The 21,232-nt window shown below is 43.4% G+C and overlaps 1 protein-coding gene across 2 annotated transcripts in view; it reads left to right on the top strand.

Annotated features, from left to right (window-relative positions):
* The window catches only part of LOC147028722 (visinin-like protein 1), a 110,937-nt gene that overhangs the window by 56,658 nt on the left and 33,047 nt on the right, over window positions 1-21,232 (top strand). The window lies entirely within an intron of this gene.

Raw genomic sequence — 21,232 nt, 5'->3', positions numbered from 1 at the left:
AAGTAGATGCTTGCGCTCAACAATTGGATTTTTTTTACACTCAACGACTTTTAAACGGTACCACTCAGCTATTTTCATTGTTTACAATGAACGATTTAAATTGCTGTCACTCGCCTTTGTTTTTTGACGCTGGCGCTCGGAAATTTTAATCGTTTCTATTGAACGTGCTAAATCGCTCAAACCCCACTATTGAAAGTAGACACTTGCGCTCAACAATTCGATTTTTTTTTACACTCAACGACTTTTAAACGGTACCACTCTGCTATTTTCATTGTTTACAATGAACGATTTAAATTGCTGTCACTCGTCTTTGTTTTTTGACGCTGGGGTTTGGAAATTTGAAGCGTTTCTTCTAAACGTGTTAAAACGCTCAAACTCGACTATTTTAAATAGACGCTGCCGATGGACAATTGGAATCATAGCCAAGCTAGACATCGAAGTGTGAACATCCTCGTCATGCCGAAGAAAAGTTTGAAGAATGCTGCCAATAAGTGTCCTGGCCGTGGCCGTGGACGCTGACGCAAGGACGATCCATTATACCGACGTCTTTCAGCCTATGAGTAACTTAAAAGTAACGTCTGTCGATGTGTGGCAATGATCGCGTAACGTGCCAACAACACGTTAATCATAGGTTAGAAATAAGTTTCGGGTACGCTAAACATTACCTCGGCGTGTCTCAACTTATGATTAACTTACAAGTAGCATGTGTTGACGTCTGTCAACGATCGCAGACCGTGCATACAACTTGTGGCCAGCGTAGCGGAACGTGTGAGTCATACGCCGGCATACGTCGTGAAATTTCAAGCATGCAAAAATTTGAGGACAACCGAAAAGTACAACGTTTAAAGCCAGCGTACAACAACATATGGCAATGTTTTTCAACGTGCTCTCAATGTTATCAAAACTTACCCATAACGTATTCAACGTGTGCCAGCGTTTTAGAAAAAAAATTCAAAAATCGGCATACGTTGGCTAAAACGTCAAGGTGTGACCGGGCCTTTACCCATTGAGCTTGCTTCTACTGCAAGGGTAAATTGGAAAAAAGTGTAGCTTTCTGGGTGGGCCCCAGATTTCCTTCCTCGTCCCTGCCTGTTTTACCAGGAGGAATACAGTGGAGTGGTGAGGGGTTTAAATATTTAGGCTTATTTCTAGGAATTGAAGTGTATGAACAAAGAAATTGGGAGAACTTCCTGGAAAAAATTAAATTGAAACTGGCAAGGTGGAGAAGATTGTACCAACTTCTCTCGCTTCAGACATGGGTGTCAATCATAAACAACCTGGTGGTTCCTTTTATTTGGCATAGAGTTATCCCACTTGAACCTCCGAGATACTTGATCACAGGCATTCAGAGGGTTCTGACTGATTTTTTTCTGGGGTGGCCACCATTGGCTGGGCCCTGACGTAGTCTGCAGACCCCGACATATGGGTGGTCAAAATCTGATGCATATCCCAAGTCGGATAATGGCATTCCAGATTTCCACGATCAAGTGCCGACTGTACAGTGAGTGTGTTCCTTGGCGACCACTCACAAACGCCTGTTTGCAGAAAGTGGAAGGTCTGAAATATGACCGTGAACTTTTCCTCATCGACCTGCAACACGTTGACATGTCTCAGCTCCCCAGTTTTCATCAGAGCCTTTTGAATGCTTGGCAAGTCCTCGGAGTGCAACCTTTAGAAGTATCATACGATGCCCAAAAGTTTGTACATGAGCCATTAGTTCGGAATCCTTTATTCTCCAGAATTTCAACCTCCAGGTCATTTATGCATTGTTTCACCAGTGTTGGAATAAACAGAGTGCGAGACCTGTTGCATCCATCCTTGAATGCCTGGCTACCTGTAAGCTCACTTTCATCAAAAACTGGTGTTCGTTCTGCTCGTATTGTGGAAAATGTCTTGAAAGCAGTAATTCAAACCTTTCATAGACTAAACATCGGGTGGACTGGGGTGGATGAAGTGGTAGACTCACATCTCTATTTCCCTGAACGTCAAATTGCCTCAAAAAAACAAGAGGGTGTGTTCTCCTGAAACTTAGAGGAAATTGGTGTGTTTCACGTCATGGGGAAAACTGCTATCTACAACATATGTCTGGAAGCATGGATACCTTCTTTTACAAAACTGTTGAAAAATCGGTGGAATGAGACCTTACCTGCTGGAGCTTTTTTAACTCCAGTGTGGAACAAAATGTATAGTTCTCCAACTCTTGGGCGAACTGGAGACCTGAATTGGAGACTAGCGCATCAAGCCCTGGTCACACAGACATTACTCCATAAGTTTAATTCTTCTGTTCCAATTTCTTGTCCTTTTTGTGATTTGATTGAAAATGTTGCCCACGTTTTTATTGAATGTAAGAGATTGGTACCCCTCTTTCTCTTCCTTCAACAGCTTTTCTATAAATTTAATTTTGTTTTTTCCTTTCCAGTCTTTATTTATGGAATCGGGGGGAATTATAAAAGTAAACCAGTCCTCTCATTTTTGTCTTTTCTGTTGGGCTTTGCTGAACTGGCAATTTATAAAACCAGGAAAGCAAAATTGAAGGGGGGAAATGCAAATGTGCTTTTGTACTTTAAAGGTATGGTTTCGGCATGAGTAAAAATAGAGCAGGCTTATCTTTCGAGCCTGGATATTGTGGGTGATCAGTGGTGCACTGATGAGGTTTTGAGTTTCTTTCCGTGAGGAATCTGTTTATAAAAGTGTAAAGTACTTACTTACTTTTTTGCATATATGTATTATTCTATGGTGTGTTTGACATGAACAGACACCCTTGCTTTTGTTGAATATATTTTTGCTGTAAAATTGTTTGGATTTGTTTTTATGGAGTGTGCTTTTTCTGGTGTGTTTTGATACTTTTATAATAAAAGCATACAAAAGTCAAGTCTCTCTATCTCTATCTCTATCTCTATCTCTATCTCTATCTCTATCTCTATCTCTATCTCTATCTCTATCTCTATCTCTATCTCTATCTCTATCTCTATCTCTATCTCTATCTCTATCTCTATCTCCATCTCTATCTGTATATCGATTGGGGGAGTGATCATCACGCTCCACATGTTTCGACACATATATACATATATATATATATATATATATATATATATATATATATATATATATATATATATATATATATATATATATATATATATATATATCTATATATATGTGTTATTTCATTCGACCTTTTTTTGCGACTACAGCATTAAGTTATCCACCACTTTGCACACACAAACGAAGCGTGTACTTTGGCATTAGAGTTCATTGGAAGCAACTGAATTAACCCTTAACTCATGAATTGGATTATGTAATTTGCATTGTCTGGAAGCAGATGCCCACGTTAAGTGGTCATATGACAAGTCAAATGTACAATTGCAATGTTTTGGAAATATTTCTTACCCCGAAGGTTGCCTAAGCGATGAGTCATTGCGGTTGTATTAGTCAATGTCAGCACATCTTGTGCACGTTGTGAATCATCCTTACATCATCAAACTGTTTCATATTTAAACAACTTTTTGTCAGTGAAGGATGAGAAGCCTTGGCCTTTAACTTTGAAATTCAAGTTTAGCTTTGCAAACTCAAAGGAATATTTTAAGCTTTGATACTATCCTTTACCAGCGGGCAAACTCCTTCACTATACATTCGGTATAATTGATTGTTTAGATTATTCAGAAATCTCTTGAGGTTTAGTCCTTCTAATAAAGCATTGTGAATGGTTGGCGGAGAAAGGGGAGTATATTGGGATGCATGATGCATCGGGATGGCCCCTGTAGCAGTTACTTCTGGTAAATGAATAGCCGCTGTGGGGGATATGTCCCAATGCACTCCAATTTCCCCTATTCCTCTCGTGCTGCTGGTATAATGAGGTAGAAATCGCAAAATGGCAGATATTTAAAAAAAAAAAATTCACAAAATGGATGTCGCATTAAGAGGAGACTAAATTATGAATACATCGGACTACGGAGCACTTGAGTATGAAACATGCTGGTGATCGGTCCGAAGTGGCGTGGATGCTCACGGCTTGCGTATCACTGATGACTCCAAAACATACAAGTGTAAACACAAGGAGGCAAAATGATAAATGAGCAGGGGGGAGGGGGGGGGTGGTAAATTTGGGAGGGAAAGTTCATGAAAGCATAACAATTCCCAAGCACAGCATGCGACATGAATGGCGTTTATTAACACATGTATAAATTACTAACAACTATTCGCTAAAAAGGATGTAACTCAGGAACAAGCTCCAGAACCATTTCATTTTCATTTTGCTTACAATTGAATTGTTGATATTTTAACAATCTCAAGTGAATGGACAAATTTTAACATTAATTTATCAGAGATTGCAACAGACGATATTGAAAATTAACATTTAAACATTTCTTCCTTTGGTGAGAGGGACCTTTATTCATGTTGCTGTTGCCACTTAACACAGTCTTCAAAAATAGATTGGGCATGCGGTGCTTGCAATGACAGGACTGTTGCGTGGGTGAGGTTTGTGGTTCATGAGTGGTGATGTGTTAATGAACACCACAGTGGACTGCCTGCAAGTGCAAAAATCAACCCATGTCCATGTGTGGTTCAGGTATAAGTACTGCTCTTCCATCCACACGATGACTGCAGCTGTCCTTTTCTTTGCGATGTGTGCATGCACGTTCGAGGTAAATGCAGGTTCATATGTATTGATACCGCTGTAATCCTGAGAAATTGCATTCTGCATTGTTGTTATCTCCCAAGTCTTTTGGTACATTCATGAGGTTGGTTTGTGGTGGGAATTCAGTGATCCCCACAGTATCTTTAGCAAAGAGGAGGTAAGCAATCGCCAGCACCCTGTCCAAATTCTTGCCACATTCAGTCAAATGTCAGGTGGTTTGGCTGATATTAACATGATGTTTGTGTGTGTGTGTATGTATATATATATATATATATATATATATATATATATATATATATATATATATATATATATATATATATATATATATATATATATATATATATATATATATATATATATATATATATATTGTTGCGGATTCGCGCCCGCCGGAGTGCTGGCGGCCACGTAACTCGAATCGCGGCACGTCGCCCACCGGACGGACAATCCCGTCGTGACCCTCTCGGACTAACGCCGGGAACTAGTCACGGGTGGGCCTTTCGGCCTCACCACGATCGTGCCAATCGGCCCCCCGCGTGGGATAGGGTTGTTCGCCAAATTCGACCTACCTAAGTACCCACACGGAGGATAGATCGGGCGATCGCACCTCGCCGCAGGTCGACTTCGGACACGGGCCACTTTAAGCGACCCGTTCCATACTATCGGGATAACCGAGCGGTGTTATCGTCAACCTCGACGGTTCCGATTAATTATCGGGCGTATTTAGCCCACGACCAACCCTTTACGTGAAGTAAGATGGAGATTCAATCAAAGAAAAGACGAAGCGAAACGGGAGAAACAGTTCAACATAAAACACATTTATTCCGCGCCAAACGGAAAGCACACATATACAATTACCACAATTATGCACCAAAAGCAAATGTAAAAGTAACACGACAATTCTGCACAAAAGCAAATGTAAAATTAACACGACAATTCTGCACAAAAAGCAAATGCAACAAAAGAGACACAATGCAGATCTACTACCGACTACGCGAGCACACGGCAACACTTACACAGTTTTACTTCACAGACGGCGCCGACAACACATATACTCCAAAGCAAAAGAAAAAGGGGCCACCCTCAACGATAAGGGGGCAGACGGGCCTGGGGCCGAGACCGCGTCGAGCCTACCCGTCTGGTGATGAGCCGCAAAATGGCGGCGGCGCCCCGACTCCGCGGGCCTCGCTGGCACTGCCTGGAATGGGGTGGGAACGGGGCCCCCTTCTCACACTATCTCAGCACGGGGGGAAACAGGGGGGGGTTGTTGATGCTTGGGGGAAAGAGGATATCTGGCTGGCTTGGGTCCCGCGACGAGCGACTCCACTGCGACCTCGACCGCGTTCCCGGCCTCCCCTCTCCGCAGCTCCCCGACTCTGACACGAGCGCAGACCTCCACAAAGCTTCTTGGCTTCTCCAGCCTCTCCGGACCCCGACAGACACTCTCTCGACTGATTTCGCCGCGGCCACAACTCTCCAACTCTTTCCTCTTCTCAACTCTTTCCTCGATTCAGAAACTCAACTCTAATTCGCCCCGCACTCGGGCGCTTTATAGTCCGACAGGAGAAATCATATGCAGATTTTTGGATCAGGAACGGCTCGGGGGCGGAGCCACGCTCCCCATTGGACAGAGGAAAAGTGGGCGTGAATCATTCTTGATCCGCGAATCTGCATATAGCGATTATACTCCGACGCGCCTGGAGGCGGGGCCAAATCGCCCCACGCTCGCTGATAGGACGGAACAGAAGTGGGCGTGAATCATTCTTGATCCGATTTCTCGGAAAGGCTGCTTTTTGCACCCGCTGCTCGGTGCGCGCCCTGTACGAGTCCAGGATCGGTGCCCACAAGCGGCGCGGGAATGGCGGTGATGCGATGGTTGCGAGAGCGAGTTGTGATGGTAAAGGTCGTGGCTGTTGGCGTTGTTGCGGTTGGTGGTTGTTGTGTGAAAGCGGTTGTGGAGAAGGTGGATGTTGTGAAGGCGGTTCTGGAGAAGGTGGCTGTGGTTGGCGAGATGCGGTTGGTGGTGGTTGTGGTGGTAGTAATGGCGGTTGGTCCAAAATAAAGATAGTAAAAGAAAAACGGCTATCTAAAAGGGTCGCAGCCCGAATGAATGACATTTATTCCCTCTAAACAACGGGTTTGGGCTAACTACACATATACTTACAGAGATATCTCACCTACGGGACCTGAATGGTGGTTTGCGAATGGTACACCTATTTTATCCAGGGTATACACCGGCCCAGTACACTGGTACTCATTTCGCCGACCTCGGAAGGATGACAGGCTGAGTCAACCCCCTGGTGTATTAATTCAGTGGCCCAACGGGGCTTGAACTCAGGACCTTTTGGATCCCAAGCCGCTGCCCGAACCACTGCGCCAACACCAGGCTGTATATATGTATATGTGTGTGTGTGTGTATATATATATATGTATATATATATGTATATATATATATATATATATATATATATATATATATATATATATATATATATATATATATTTACATATATACATATATACATATATACATATATATACATATATACATATATACATACATATATACATATATACATATATACATATATACATACATACATACATACATACATATATACATACATACATATATACATATATACATATATACATATATACATACATATATACATACATGCATATATACATACATATATACATACATATATATACATACTATTAACTATCAGTGTGACTCCTCTATAACCCCAAAACTATAAAACCTAGCAGCCTGAAACTTTGCATGCATACGAAGAAAACTCAAAGGAAGTGCAAGAGTGAAAATTGTGTGTTTGAGTTAATTAAAACACCCCTTTTGAAGATAATTAACGGCCTTATTTAATTATATCCTTCATCAGGTGATCCTCGGCCACCTCGCTCTCTGGGGTCTTAAGGTGTTTCCTGGGTATCCTCTCTGGGGTATGAAGCCGCAATGTTTTTTGGCCTGCTCAACCATGCCTTGACTTGGAAAATGCCACAACGATTTCTTCACGATAAAGTCTTTTTTTTCACTTTCCTCACTCATATTTGCCTCCTCATCATTGCGATGAATCGCTGTATACATCACTTTTGTCATTACGGAAGTTTTCAAATTAGGAGCTTGGAGCGATTTCATGCATTACTAGCATAACCCGCGCTCTGCGCGACATGTTGGGGTGGGTGTGTTTGAGAAAGGAACTGATGCAGAGTATCAGTAGTAATTTTACTTCAATGCAGTAAGTGGAATACGATTTCACTGTTTCAGAACCATTTTATTGACTTTTTTGTACCATGCACCTCTTATGGTCTTTGAGATAATGTAAGCCGAGTATCACGTTACTCGATTGCAGAACAAAGTCGAAGATAGCCGACACGAAACCACAAACTCGGAAATAATATATAAGATACGATACAATTTTTCATGATCTACTGTCACGGACGAATTAAAATATATCATCGAAATATTATTTTGGTTTTGAGGATCGGATATCGTTCAGACTAAATAAGTATCAAAATCTGTTGTGAAATCTGATAATTTAAAGAAATGAGGAGTCTTATAACTCAGCTGATATACCTATTTACCTTCAGCAAGGAAGGCTATGTTCCCTCCTTCTCCATACATACACAAGAAAATGTGAAATTTCCAAAGCATTAAACTTGTCTTTTTCTACTGTTTGGAGAATTATATTGAATGAACAAAAATTTTAGGAACGTGACAAAATTTACCAGCTTCATTGAGCTACAGGATTTAATTCATTCACTGCCAGACCTTGTGCCCTGTCCCCCAGAGGGACTGCTGATCCATAGCGTCTGTCAGATCTGTGTCTATCATTTCGGAGGTTTGTCGAGGTGCTCCACATGGATTCAAAGCAAATCTGGTTAAAAAACAAAACGGATGTTTTAAATCACATATACATATATGTATATATATATATATATATATATATATATATATATATATATATATATATACATATATGTATATATATATATGTACAGGTAGTCGTCGACTTCCGACTGATCGGTCGTAAGTCAATTTGGTCGTAAGTTGGACAACCTTTATTTATTTATTTTTAAATATTATACTGTATAATGATACAATAGTCATCTGTAAGTCATACTGTATTTTATTAACATTTTCTTTGTTCACGTCAAACACTGCACTACAGTACAATTGGTTTAATACGGTACTGTATTTGCGAAAACATTCAAAAATACAAAACATATTATTGTTCACTCATGCTTGGCTGTGGATCGTCGATGTTATCTGCTAGGGCAGCGCTCGAGGTATCCAGAGTTGTTTTTTTCGTAAACATGGTGAGCTTTGTTTGAATGGTTTGTTTCTTTTTCTCCTCGTAAATTTCACGATACGGGCGAAAAACATCGTGTGAAAAAAAAACAAAACCAAAAAGGGTGTCGTCGTCGTAAAGTGGTCGTAAAGTCGAACAGTCGTAAGTCGCATAGGTCGTAAGTCGACGACTACCTGTATGTATATGTATGTATATATATATATATATATATATATATATATATATATATATATATATATATATATATATATATATATATATATATATATATATATATATATATATATATATATATATATATATATATATATATATATATATATATATATATATATATACATATATATATATATATATATATATATATATATATACATATATATATATATATATATATATACATATATATATACATATATATATATATATATACATATATATATATATATATATATATATATATATATATATATATATATATATATATATATATATATATATATATATATACGTCTTCATCATCTGGCAGTCTGACGAACAAATCTGGATTTGGCAGATGCCAGCAGAATGCCACCTGCTCGAATGCACAATGCCAACTGTAAATTGTAAAGTGGACAGCGTTCCTAGAAAAGTGGAAGCTGTTATTGCAGTAAAGGGGGAAAAAACTTTGTGTTAATGCCTATGATTTTGGAATGAGATGTTGGACGAGCAGGTGTCCGCATACTTTTGGCCATGTACTATATATATATATATATATATATATATATATATATATATATATATATATATATATATATATATATATATATATATATATATATATATATATATATATATATATATATATATATATATATGTGTATTGTGGTGCCGGGTTCGGTGGCGAGGACGACCGTTGGATGGAGCAGTTTGGACGACTTCCACCGAACACCGGAATTGAAGGTCGTAACCAAGCTCCGTAACCAAGTAACCGTAACGAAACTCCGAAGGTCACGGGTCCCTTAGTGGACCGTGAACGCCAATATTTTGACGGCGTGGGGTATGGTTAATTGTCGAATTCCTATTTACCTAAGTACCCACACCATCTAACTACCGGGGAAGCCACAACCTCGGCCGACTTTGTCCGAACCGAGTCGCTGTTACCGACTCGGATCCGGCGTAACCGAGCGGGGAATACCAAAGCCTGCCGGACCAAATGAACAATTTATGGCACAAACGGCCTCCCTCTTTATCAAGCCCGCACTGTGCTGTGTCCTCCCCTCATTGGACGAGTCGAACATTCCATCTGGCTGGGGCGGATTCAACCCTGAGGTGATCTCACCCCCGATTGGACGAGGGGAACATTCCATCTGGCTGTGGCAGAGTCGGCCCTGAGGTGAGGGGCCTCCACTCACGTCCGTAGGCCTTGAACACGTGCGTTATGGCGCCATCGTGTGAAGTGAAGGCTTGGCAGGTGAAGCGCTTGTTCGCCGCAGAGTGGGAGGAGGAGTGGCGTGAGGGTTTTGTTGTAGAAAACGAATTAGAAAGAAACTCGCAGCGCACACACAAAATTCCATTAGACATACGGGAGAGATTCTAACTATAAACACAAACTTATCAAAATAACTGAACTGCCGGGGACTCTGGCTGTTGTGTGCAAATGGCTGCCAGATTCGTAACTATATATATATATATATATATATATATATATATATATATATATATATATATATATATATATATATATATATATATATATATATATATATATATATATATATATAAATGGGGCATGCTTTCACACTTCAAGCAACGACTCTGATGCATCCTCCATGCAGACATAAATATAATCTTTGTATGTTTTCTATATTTGATGAAGTTATTTGTGAAAGACCTTTATATTCAAGAGCACTAGTTTACAATGATATGCAAGCCAAAAGACAAACTAAATGTGTTGCATGTTCATTATTCACTTACTTGAACAATTATAAAAAAAAAATGGCAAGTAATGTGACCCAAAATGGAATTTCGTTAAATATGCAAGCATACAAAAATACACACTTTGGTGTCTGTCAGTCTGACCACGATACATTCGGTCATTATTTATCCAATCTCAATGAAACTTGTCAGGGGGACTAAAGGTCACACAACGGAGTTTGCAGCGACTTAACTTGGCCCTCCTTCCACAAGAATTTCTGCCTTGGATGAACTCCGTGTTAAGATAGATGAACAAAAAGCTCAGAGTGGCATTTCGTGGAGCACAGTACCTACTGGAAGTAAAAATTATTATAACCACAAACTATTCTGTCAATTCTTTTCAAAATATGATTACCTTTTTAAACTGTCACTACTGTTAGTTTTCTAAACAGTTACTACTGAAGGAAATGTGGAGCAATCCAGGGGTGTGTTCCATTCCCAATGAAATTGCTATCCCTTGCCAAACCAGCCGTTCCATATCAACTGTTTCAATGGAGTGCTTGCTTGAGTGCGTAAGCCACTTGGCAACTGCTCTCCAAGCTAATTGGAAATGGAACACTTCCCTGACGTTCTTGAAGCATTGTATGCCCCACAGACTAACAGTTCCGAGCCATCTCAACTTGCTTGGCCTCAACGTAAGGTGCTCAAATGAGTCTTTACGCATGAATGATGTATCCCATGACCCGTCCGATTTTTCTAGCTCGAAGATTTTGTGGCATGTACATGGATTGTTGATCACATATCCTGGAGCCTCCTTTGCAATTCCTCCCAGTCATTGCTTCAAGTGTGATGTGCGATATTGCCCCTGACACCCTTACAGCCCAATTGTGACCTTTATTTAATGCATAACCTCATTTATAACGCACACTCGCCTCTAAGCTGTCCAGCCTGGGCTTGAATCTCAACCCAGCTATCCACTGTCATCCCGGTGTTTCACAGGCAAGGTGATTGATTCATCAATGTGTGCCGTGCCATCCCTTGGAATGACGTTAACCGGAAGTCTTGTCTGCCAGCATAAGTTGGTGGACGTCTAAGATCCCAGGGTGTCCTTCGCGAAAAGTAGGCAACCTAGGAAACAAATTCCAAATTGCTGCTGTAACCTTAGTCAAACGTGAGGTCTGGGCAGCTGGTTCGTGTAACACTTGGGCCAAGCTTCCCACAGCCAACCTGACAAGAATGTGAGAATAAATATGGCCATTAAAGAAGAAGAAGAAGAACAAGCAGAAGAAAAAGAAGAATATTAACCCACCGTCATCCGCATGATCTGCATGACCCACTGCAATCCTTCCTCAGCAAGCCCCCTGGCCTCCCCTGGAGGGAGCGGTTGTTTTCTGTTCCATCCATTGATGATGGCATACTGATAATACCATTAATATGGAGGCTGGCACGATGGCTGAGAGCTTATGTACACTCTACTACAAGCTGTGTAGCCTGGGTTTGAATACTGACCCTGCTATAAACTGTCATCCCTGTGTATCACAGGCAGGGTTATTCAACAATGTGTGTGCAGTTACTCGAATGATCATTAAACTGGGCATCCCATCTGTCAGCATTAGTTGGTGAACTTTAAAGATTCCCCGGTGTCCTTCACAAAGAGTACCATAGGCGAACTATTGGCGGCATCCTGAACAAACTACAAATTCCTGCCTTAACCTTGGTCGAACGTCAGGCCTGGCTAGCCAGTTTGTGAAAGACTTGGGCCAAGCCTCCCCAAGCCAACCCCACAATAATATGGGAATAAATGTGGCTGATAAAGAAGAATAAAAAGAATATTAACAAGCCACCATCTGCATGGTCATGCACATATGCATGACCCCTCTCCGCCCCACCCTGGTCACTGCCACAGGGAGCAGGTGTTTCAAGTCAGACTAAATTATGCAATTTGGTGCCTGACTGTCTGACTGTGATGCATTTGTTCATTACTTTTCCAATCCCAACCAAGCTTGCGAGGGAGACTTGGAGTCCTACGATGTAGGTTGTTATGACTTCATTCCCCCCCTCCCGCCCTTCGAAGGGTTTTTACACCTTGGCCAAATGCTATGTTTGGGTGTTTAAATAGCTTATCATGGCGTTTCATGGGGCATGTCTACTGGAAGTTAAAAATGTTATAAACCACAAACACATGTGATTACTTTTTGAAACAGTTATTATTGGCTTCGAGTTGCATCAGTGTCTGAAATTTTAGCTTTCTAACTCACCTTGAAGATACGAAATAAACACATCAGTGAGTGAGTCAGTGATTGAGTGAGTCATTGGAAAGAGCTTTACATATTAGATAGATGTCGAGATCAGACCCCATCACTGTCATGGGTACCAGAAAGCAAGTGCCACCTCAACTATTGCTGCATGCTTCCTGACCAACAGGAAATGCCAGCCACACATAAAGCTGTCTGTGGTACACAAAATCTTTCTGGGAGCAGCCAGATACAATTATAATTTTTAAAAGGCCCTTTTGGCTAAACAGTTGCTGAGGCTTCGCCTATTACGCATTAGCTTAGCAGAGCTAGAGCCCCCGAATTCTCCATTGGATTGTATTGCAGCCAGTACCAGGAAGATAATTAAATTCTCAATTTTATATGCCAGTCCACCCTGGAGAGGGAACATCAACGTCTACACCTCCACACCCAAGAATATGCCCCCTGCTTTCCCTGTCCGACTGCCTTTACATATCTCCTGTCTTCCTCCTTTCTTTCACACATACCTTTCCCCGTTGATCATGTTTCATCCACCCCAAACCCTGCTTTCCATGCTGTGCCATTCCCATCACCTCCTCCAATTGCAACCGCTCCTTTGTTTCATCCACCTCAGCTCTTATAATCCACTGACGACTTGCCTTCTTCTCTGGAAGAGCATTCTTCACCACTGTATCACTCAAATCCTGTACCATCATGAACTCCTGCACCATCACCAGCTTGTACTCCTCAGTTACTGATATCAAGGCAAACCTGAGTTTTCCATCCTGACCATAAAAAGCAATATTCGTCAAACAGTGTGGCACTCCCAACCACCATCCCCCACAAACCCACTCACCAAAATCTCCATCCTCTCAACATGTCCTTCCACAATATTATAAACCATCAATGGCCACAATAGGCATGGCATGAAAGAACACTTAAAACACCATATCTTCAACTTTCCTGGCATATCATATCCATCATTCCTCCTCAAACTTCTCAGGAGTTTGTCCTTTACCTCCTCTGCCCTTCCTTTATCATTCAACTCCACCTTATACCATGTTCCCAAGCTTGTCTCAGGGCCTCCGCCAATGATGGAACCACCTCCCCTCCGAGCTCAAATCTGTGAGCGTGATCTACCACCCCTCGTCTCACCACAACACTCCTCAACTTTCTTGCCTTAAAGCCCATCCTGCACACACATCAACATTTCTTATCACTCCAGTGCCTCGACTGCTCCATCAGCTGACTATTGGACAACTGTCAGGTCATCCATGGATGCAAACATTGCTGGCAAGCTCTGATCAAGGGTTAGCTCCTCTTTTTTTTTCCACGTCCATTCACAGTATGTATCAGCAACTCTATAACCCGTACAAACAAAATAGGGGAAAATGCATATTGCATATCGGGGTCCCCACTTTCAAATTCTGCCACTCTGTTATGTAAGACTGTGCCGCAGAACGCATCCAAAACTGATCATAATATGCCATCAGAAAATCCCCAAATCTCTGTGGCACACAAAATAAATCCTTGGTATATCTTATCAAGGCATGTGGCATCCATATGCATTCTTCAAATCCAGTCCATACCACTGCAATATCCTTCCTTCCTTTGTGTCCTTGCCTCCTGTAATACTTGCCAGACTATTGCCGAGTGTTTAATACATCTTGGTGAACCTGGTATTCCTGCCTTTTGTACAGAGCTATCCACAAAACCATTCTCTCTGATGAAGCCTGAGAGCTGTGCAGAAAAGGCACCCATCAATATCTTCCCATCTATATTGAGCAATGATATTGGTCTAAGCTGCTCAATCATCACAGCCTTCCCCTGCTTCAGAATATAAACTCGTTCCACCATACTCCATTGACTGAGCAACACTCCTTGTCTCCACACCACTTTCAAAGCATTCCATCGATACGACCTGATGCCTCTCCAACTCATAAACACCTTATATGGTGTTTCACTTGGTCCCGGAGCCGATGGCACCCGTGCCTTCTTCAGAACTGCCTCAACCTCAGACATCTTCAGCTCTGACAAATCAAATGGAACACCTGGCTCTGTTGGTCTCACCAAGACTTCTATATCCTCCACCACTTCATTCCTCCTTGTATCTGTGTGCATAACATGCAGGTGACCTTCCAACTTCCTTTGGTATCTTCAGTGCACCAGATCTAGACTGCTCCAACAGATCCTTCATAAAATCGAAAGGGATTTTCAATGAACCTCCTTCTCTTCCTCTGTCTCTCCTTCCTTCTCCTCTTAATATTTTCCACCTTCTTCAACTTCACCACCCTCACTCTCACATACTTCACCAGCACCTCAAGTCCATTCCTCTCTCTCCTTCCACCCAGGTCAGGTCAGGTATGGGAGCATGTTCCAGAACAGCGCGTCGCTGCGTCCACTTTCCGCCGGTACTCCAGGGGCCTCCGTCTGGCCATCCCCCAGGCAGATGCCAGGCCCATCCCCATCTCCTTGAGATGATGGTCAACCTGCTGCAACCATGAAGCACGTGGTCGGCCCACTGGCCTCCTCCACTCATGAGACTCCCTCGCTGAGAGAATCTGGTGAGCAGGATCAGCATCAGGAAAACGAGCCACATGTCCATACAGCCGCAACTGACGCTCACGGACTATGCAGGTAACAAATCTCATCCGAGTCTCTCTCAGCAACCGCTCGTTGGACACAAAATCCAACCAGCGATAGCCAAGGATTCTCCGAAGACACCTGGTACCAAACGAATTAAGTCTCCGTTTCAGATCCTTGGTCAGAGTCCAAGTCTCGCACCCATAGAGCAAGACTGGAAGTACCAAGGACCTGAAGACTCGGACTTTCGTCCTCCCGCACAGGTACCGGCAGCGCCACACCCCATGATCCAGTGAATCCATGACTCCCCAGGCCCGACCCAGACGTCTATTGACCTCTGACTCGCAGCCAGCAGAGACATGAATATCACTGCCAAGGTAAGTGAATCTCTCCACGACCTCAACATCCTCACCACAAACAGACACAGACAGGACAGCAGCATCCAAGATGTCGCCGAAAGCCTGGATCTTAGTTTTGACCCAAGAAACCCGTAATCCCAATGGCTCCGACTCCTCATTCAGCACCTCGAGGGCCCCCAAAAGGATGTCTAAAGTCTCCGTAAAGATGACTGCATCGTCTGCAAAATCAAGGTCCGAGATCTTGACATTCCCAAACGATGCACCGCAACTTGATCTCTCCGACATCCTCCCTAAAATACAGTCCATACAAGTGCTGAAAAGTGTGGGGGCAAGTACACATCCCTGACGAACTCCAGTAACAACTGGAAATAAGTCAGAGGTGGTACCACCACACTTCACAGCACTCTCAGAACCAGAGTAGAGTTCAGACATCAGATCGATCAGTTTTGGTGGCACCCCACGAAGACCAAGAATCCTCCAGAGGACATCCCGATTCACTGAATCGAACGCTTTACAGAGATCAACATAGGCTGCAAGCAGCCCCTGCCGAAACTCTCGTCTGCGTTCAGTGAGGACACGAAGAGCAAGGATACGGTCAATCGTTGACCTCTTTGGTGTAAAGCCTGACTGCTCTGGACGCTGGTGCTCAAGCAGATGGTGGCGAACCCTATCAAGAATTATCCGAGCAAAGACCTTGCCCGGCACTGAGAGCAGCGTCACCCCTCGGTAGTTGTTGCAGTCTTGGCGATCACCCTTCCCTTTCCAGAGAGGGACAACAAGGCCCCTCTTCCAGTCAGTTGGGATGATGCCTGTGTTCCAGGCAGAGCACAAAACTGCATGCAATGACACGAGTGCAGCATTTCCACCAGCCTTGAGAAGTTCGGCATGGATGCCACAAATCCCTGGAGCTTTGCCCCGTTTCAACTGGTTCACCGCAGCCCGTGTTTCCACAAGCGAAGGTGGACCACAGTTGATTCGTGGGTCAGCAACAGGGATTGTAACACCCTTGATGTCCAACTTGACAGCTGGGGGATCAGCCTGGTACAACCGCTCAAAGTAACCGGCCCAGCGGGCCTTCACTTCAGACACCTCTGTCAAGAGCCTACCACTCTCTGCTCGAACTGCAGTGCTCCGAGGGATGGGCTTGGATGAACGTAATGCGCGAATTCCCCTGTAAGCGGGACGAGAATCACCTGTCCACAGGTGATGCTCTACCCCCTCACAGATTCCTCGCACATAGGCCTCCTTGTCCACCCTCAGTGCACGTACAGTTTTACGCCTCAGCTCTGAACAGCTCAGCTCTGCCATTCAGCCTGGCCCTGCGACTCTGGTCAATGGTATCCAGTGTCCCTTGAGAGACAAAATTCTTCTTTGCCCTGCGGTGAGTTCCAAGACATCCACCGGCAACATCAAGGACGGTGGTCTTGAAGGCGCTCCACAACTCTTCAGGACCCCCCAAAGCACCCAGACCCCCCAAGTGTCCACTCAGCCTGTTCGCAAACTCCTCAGCTACTCTCTCATCCCTGAGCTTGGCAACATCCAGCCTAGGCTGGGATGGTACCATTCTCCAGGATTTAAGGTGCAGCTTTAGAGTTGCTACAACAAGCCTGTGGTCAGTATTGAGGAACTGAGCACTCCGGTAGACCCTGCAGTTCTGGATCATCCTCCAACGACCGTCAATGAAGACATGGTCAATCTCCTTTGCCACACCGCCAGCGTTGGAATACCAAGTCCAGCGATGAGCTTGTGGGCGCTGAAACCATGAACCAGCCACTCTAAGTCCATGACTTCTTGCAAAGTCAAGGAACTTAGTGCTATTCTGGTTCATAGTTCCTGACCCATGGGGACCAACACACACCTCATAACCATCCCTATCAGTTCCAGTCGATGCATTGAAATCCCCCAAGACTAGAAGTGTATCTCGTCTGGGGCACTGATCAACCACAGACTCGAGTGTAGCGTAGAATGTGTCCTTCACGGTGAGATCACTCGCCTCAGTCGGAGCATAAACAGAGACCAGGGAAATGACACCTAAAGAGTGACGAATCCTTAATCTCATAATACGCTCGTTGACCGGTGTTACCTCAATTATCATTGGGGTCAGCTTATTGGACACAGCTACAGCAACTCCTTGGGTATGGTAACCATCAAAGCGACCAGACCAATAGTAGGTGTAACCACCCACCATTATCTCGCCGCAATCCGGTCTCCGAACCTCAGAGAGAGCTGCAATCCCGATGTCCAAACGCTTGAGCTCAGATGATAACAGAGACAGGTGATCATCCTCTCTTAGGGATAGGACATCCAGGCACCCACCCGAAGGGACCGCCTCAGGTTAACCCAAGGAGACCGCCGTCTGGTGGACGACACCTCAGCACCACTCCGACACACTCTCCCGCAATCTGACCCAGGGATGTTACCCCGTGGTTTCCCTCCTATCAAAGATTGGGGGTCCCGAAGGCTTTGCCCCAATCCCGTCATCCGGTGAGCTGCCCTGCGAAGGGAAGCTGCACAGGAGGTACTCCCACGGAGTGGGTTTTCAGATTTTTTTGCGTTTTTGCGTTTTGCGGAATGAAGGGTTTTACGGTGGCCGGAGTGCAAATCCTGCCACCAACCTCCTAATAAGAAGTCACTCAACTGCAGGAGGACGTCTGCAGACACAGTTGGGCACTAGATATGGATGGCCGTTGGCTCACAAGGAGCTCTTCCGCCCTTTGGCAGGTTTTGTTTTTAATCCTGCTGGGTGTCCATATCCAAACACCCCCCTCACTAGAAAACCTGGTGGGGGAGACGGTTTAGTCGCCGACAACCCGACCATGGAATAGGTTAGTACAGGTTTACATGGTACCTGTAGCAGGTCACAGATCGAACCTGACCTGACAAAAAAAAAAAAAAATCCTTCCACCAACTTCTTTCATCTTCTGTTGAAGCTCCTCAAATTCATTCTCAGCTCCTGGATCTCCCTCTGCCTCCTGCTCAACTGTGCCTCTTTCTCACCCCTCCCAACACACTCGTTCACTCCAAATGTTACACACGCAAACTCAAGCGCAATCTCATTTGTCTTCCTCAATCTATCCTCCATCCTTCCTTTCAAACTCTGAAGCACCTCACACACCACTCCATACATCCTCTCCCAAACTGTCCTTTCTCCCATACCTGGCCATTTCACTCTCCTCACATCCTTTCCCTGCTGAAGTACAACCGCAGAACCTACAACACTGGTTTTCTACCTGGCTGTTTCTCCTGGTTGTATGGACCACCCTGTAGATGTGTAACTGCTCCACAGTGAATGTTCTCACATTTAGCACAGGTACCTTAGGGTGGGACATTGCAATACTCTTATGTGGTTACCCATACATTACAATACTCTTACGCATAGCGAAAAATAAATTTTCGGGAAATGTAGCTTTCCTTCGGATGTCCAAACAATGGCACGGCAGAGGAAAAAATGTGACTGACTGTGAGCTGATAAATCAAGCTGGTCCAACCAAAGAAAGCAAAGCTGTGATTAAAAAAAAAAAAATTAGAGTGCAAATTGAGAGAAGGGAAAGGAGAACAAATTAATAAAGTAGTTTTTATTCTGCTATTTTATTTTTATATGCAGGTATTGAGGTTGAGGGAAGAGCAGATAGACAGGGGGCATCGGATTAACAGACAAAATGTAGCAAAGGAAAAAGAGAGGGATGACAAGAAATGGGTGTATCGAAGCACAAGGGGAGGACTTGCAACAAGGGTCGTGGGAACGGCCTCAGCGGGTCAGATTAGATGGCACGATTAGTTCTCCGTTTGCATGCAGGTGTAAGTTTGGAATCTGACTTGGTTTTGAGTGGAAACAATGTTCTTTATGGAAGCAAAAGTACAACTTTCTTGCCCAGTTCTCATCACTCATTCTTATTACATTATTTATTTTGTCTGCTGCCAATACTGGACCAATGGAAGTCTTTCAAGCTTTACTGGGTATCCATCCCAGCAAAGGTAAGGGTATCCATCCGTCCATCCATTGGGACCATACTCTGTGCAGAGCGTTGGTGCTGCCTAAGCAGTGTCCTTGGCTATTGGGCACAATCCTGGACGGGTCGCCACTCTGACACAGGATACCAGCAAGCTGGCACTCATTTTGCCGACCTCAGAAGGATGACAGGCAGAGTCAACCCCACCTGGTATTAATTCAATTGCCGAGTGGGATTTGAACTCAGGATCCTAGGATCGCAAGCCCACCACCCTAACCATCAAGCCAACACCAGGCATATTAAGGGCATGCATATTAAAGGCATGCATATTAAAGAAATGCAAGTTAATGAGTTATAATCATCGCAAGCATGATCAAATACAGGCATCTTCAAAAAATAAATAAAAGGTTCACCTGATGGTCTCGTGCCCTTGAAAGTTGTAGAAGCCTGGAAGCTTTGCTTTCTTTGTGAAAATCCAAAATGTAAGGTCAGAGCTCACCCTCATGGCTCGTGACTGTTCAGCTGTGAATTGGATCTGGATGATAATGAGCTTTGAAAATCACACTTTAGCATGTTGTGTTTCTCTCAGCTCTGCACAGTGGACACAGTGTTAACAAATGGGTAACTTTAACCAACGAGAATAACCTTAAGCATTTGTGCAAGCGAAGAAGCCACAAAGTTGTCTCTATTAAAGCAATGATTCCTCATCCCCACTCGTTAAAGTTTGTTTCCATGTGATGCATCCAAAAAGTATGCGATGAATGATACTTACAAACACAAGCACAAACACACATACATTATCCCATGCACTTATACACAAACTTGCCTCATTAACACACATGGCTGTACACAGAACGAATCAGACAAACCCATCATCCTGTAATCTGTGTCTGGAGTATTTTAATTGGGACTGTAAATGAATGAATATATGAGGTTTGAAGGTACCCTTATCAATCTATGGAGGTACACAATGAATCTTCGTGATTATGGAACTGTACTTGTGTATTTGCCGAACCCAATAATACGATAAATGAATGCTTTGAACAAAGGGAGTGAAAACTATAATAAAAACAACCTTTCATGCCCAACATATTTCAGGATATCTCAGGAGAGGCAAAGGCAGAGTGATCTGTGGCAATGGTGTTTGAGGAAGAGGTTGCGGAAAGGGAGTGAACGGATGTGGTCCATGGTAGTTAAGGATCAGGACCATATGGTGTATCGTATCCAACTGTTCACT

Source organism: Eptatretus burgeri, chromosome 4 (genome assembly GCF_056783735.1).
Source record: "Eptatretus burgeri isolate ZD-2024b chromosome 4, Ebu_testis_v1, whole genome shotgun sequence".
Lineage (NCBI taxonomy): Eukaryota > Metazoa > Chordata > Myxini > Myxiniformes > Myxinidae > Eptatretus > Eptatretus burgeri.
Note: the sequence above shows the minus strand (reverse complement) of the source record. Positions and strands in the feature narration are given on the sequence as shown.